Consider the following 3,601-nt stretch of genomic DNA (forward strand, 5'->3'; position numbering starts at 1 on the left):
CTTTAAAAAAACAAAAACAAAACCCAGAAATCTATTTCCTTGCCACCCTAGGAAGTCTGTGAGTTCATCTCCCACACTTGCGGTTATACCGAGGAAACAAAATGTTTTAGAGTCTGGGGATTTGAGAAAAGCTTGAAAAAAATATCATCTCTGTTAGACCAAGTTGTTTCAAAACAATGTCCAGATTAAGAATTAATTAAAAATAATCTCCCCTCAAACTGTTATTTGGTAGGTGGTGGCTCATAAGGAAGATCTAGTAAGTAATGGGGAAAATGGTAAAAACTGCATTGCCCTTGCACTCAGGATGAAAATCAGTGCATATTTTAATGACCCAACTTCCTTTGCCTTTTTCATCCCCCGCAATTATAGAAGAAAATCTCCATTGCCTTGACAATGAGAGGGTAGTGGAAAGCAGGATGTCCCAAAGCCAATGCTTTTAAGGCAGGAAAGAGGGGGAGTCTCCTTCTGCTTAAATTCAAAACCTCTTCCACAACTTATTTACATTATTTTTTATTTTTAAAAATTGCACACATGTTTGAAGGTGACTGCCTGATGGAAGAATTGACTAAACATGTTTTTAAATGTTGTCTCTTGCCCCATTCACACCAGCACCCGTGGGACTGCAGAATCTTTTCTTCTGACATTTGAAAGCATTAAAACAGCTTCAAGGCTGAAGAAAACATCTTCCCTGTAATCTTTCAAAAGTTTAGTTGCCAAGGAGACAGAGGCCTTGGCCACCAGGTAAGAAGGCCCCTGCAGTATATTCACATGGTTATTTCATGAAGGGGCAGGACAGTAAGGGATGATTGGAGGGAAGAAACACCGGTTTCCCAGGATCTTATACCTCGAGTCTCTTTTATTATGTAATTAGAGGAAACCCAAACTTGCCCTTCTCAAAATGGTACTGTTTTTTGAAAAGATTGCAATTTAAGCTCGACGCCGCCTTGATCGGGTTGAAATGCAAACATCATTCTCAGAACAACTACTTTGTAGAGAAGAAAGGGCCCAAAGAGTCTTTTATAGATACAGGATAAATGACAGCCACCCAACACTACACTCTACTTTCAAGGAAGGTCATAAACATCATCTGTCTGTAGTATAGCTAGTAAGGAGCCGAAAAGAGTACAATCCTGAGCTAAAAAGGAAAAGACAGTGATGAGTGGATGGAACAAGAATATAAGAACAGTTCAAGTTTTCTAAGTGTATCAGTCAGATCTTGCTTGTTCATGTGAAGTGACTTTTTCTTACTTAAGATCTTTTCATCCTATGGTCAAAGAGTTGTTGAGAGTATGTGAAAGCGCATGAAATCCCCCCAGAATGCACCACAAGGAGTTCTTAGTTGACTTTTCATTTTGGCATGAGAGGAAAAAAAAAAAGAGCCAGGAAAAAGCTGAGAAAAGATACACTCTAAGGCAACACTCTCAATTAGCCTAAGGTGTGTGCATACTTTAATATGGGATGAATAAGACTAGATTTGTTATCTTTTTTTTAATAAATTTTTATTTACTTATGATAGTCACACAGAGAGAGAGAGAGAGAGAGAGAGGAGGCAGAGACACAGGCAGAGGGAGAAGCAGGCTCCATGCACGTGGGATTCGATCCTGGGTCTTCAGGATCGCGCCCTGGGCCAAAGGCAGGCGCCAAACTGCTGCACCACCCAGGGATCCCCTAGATTTGTTATCTAACACATTCTAACACATGGCAGAAAATAGAGATAATTTTGCCTATTCTAACAGATTGTTTCCATTCACCAGGCCCTACTCCTTTGTCATATACACTGAACTTAGCACACCAACTTTTGAGGGTAGAAGCAATTTTTCATCTTGTCTGGTCTGCCTGATGTGTTGTCTTCCAAGATACTGAGTATTTTGAATTCAAGAAGCCCAAAATACCAAGTTCACAGGAAAGGAGAATATCTCCTTCTGGTCATAAATCCAACCAACCTGAGATCACAAATGGCTATCTTTTCAAAACATGACTTTTTGCCCTTTTTTTTTTTTACTCTGGCTTTCTTAGATAATTAATAAAGAATCATTCTAATAAGCTGGCTCTCAAAGAGACTTGAGGTCATGCAACTATCCTTATCAGAAGAAAATTAAACTGTTAAATCAAACTGTTAAGCGTAGAACTCCTGCTTGATATAATATATATCTAATTATCTGTATTGCCCTCACGATTTTTTATTTAAGTGGAGTTCCAAGAGACATGGTTTTGGGGGCTCTAGAAAACTACAGTTCATTTCTCTGAAAGACTTATGCTCAAAAGGTAATTATGAATACAGTGGACACAAGAAAACTCTTGCAATTTTTCTACAAGAATGGACGAAGTATCAGTAGGAAATAAGATTATAAATATAGTGGACACTTAATAATCAATTAATTAATGTAATGAGTAACTTATAAATGTATATAGAGATAAGACAAATTTTTCCACCATGTAATTCTTAGCTATTATATGCAACACTGTTTTGAAAACTTTAGAATGCATTAATATTTTTCAAAATTTACTGTCTATCATTAGCCTGAAAACATATCAATATGCTTTTTCTGTTAAGCAAATAAGTTACTAATGACACTTCAGAAGGATCTAGGCTATGCATACACGTATTCTTATTCTAATTTTCATAATTTATTTTTTTAATTTCATAATTTAAAAAGCCACATGAAGAAGGTAAAATAGCCCATGAACAGTCACAGAATGACTAAAATAATAACAATATTTTATACTTTATACTAAAAATTAATGTAGAATAATATTCGATTCAATAGAATAATTCTGGCAGGATGTTATTCAAGCAAAAGTTCTGGTTAAGTGAGTGCCTAAAACAATTTTAATGTTCTGACTTCTGATCTTCCTACTCTATTGAAAGCTCTGTGGCTATTAGAATTCAGATTTTTATTGCCCAAGATACTGGCCCAATATTAGAGCTCCCACAATAAGTCAGGATTCCTTTTTACACAACATTCCATGTTCCTCATATAGATCAGAATTTTTCAATTAAACTCCTATTTAATTTTTCTCTTCCCTTTAGAATACTAAAAGGGATATTGTTTTCTGATTCTTCTTAATTGTTCTCCTTTTTCTGATCCAAATCAATTGAAACATCATAACAGCCTCAAAATTAATTACAAGATTTCCCCTCTGCTTGGATAGATATGTACACATCTCAGAATGTGACGGCTGCGTTCATATTACTAATTACTCACACATCCTTTGATGGCTGTGTGTCTGCGCTGGTCCAAGTGAAACACCCCACCTTTACTTAGGAGTTGTTCTGCTTTTTTTTAAAAGGGGGGGCAGGGGGGATCCCTGGGTGGCTCAGCGCCTGCCTTCAGCCCAGTGGGTGATCCTGGAGTCCCAGGATCAAGTCCCACATCAGGCTCCCTGCATGGAGCCTGCTTCTCCCTGTTTCTCCGCTTCTTTCTCTGTGTCTCTCATGAATAAATAAATAAATAAAATCTTTTAAAAAGGGGGGGCACAATGAAAATATATTGATGATTTTGGTTTACTATGACTGAACAGAATCTACTCAGCCTTTTACCTTATTGGCTCAATTTATGCTTTTTCCTTTTTTTTTTTTTTTTAAATCAAGCTTGCATCA

The sequence above is a fragment of the Canis lupus genome, chromosome 23 (genome assembly GCF_003254725.2).
Source record: "Canis lupus dingo isolate Sandy chromosome 23, ASM325472v2, whole genome shotgun sequence".
Classification (NCBI taxonomy): domain Eukaryota; kingdom Metazoa; phylum Chordata; class Mammalia; order Carnivora; family Canidae; genus Canis; species Canis lupus.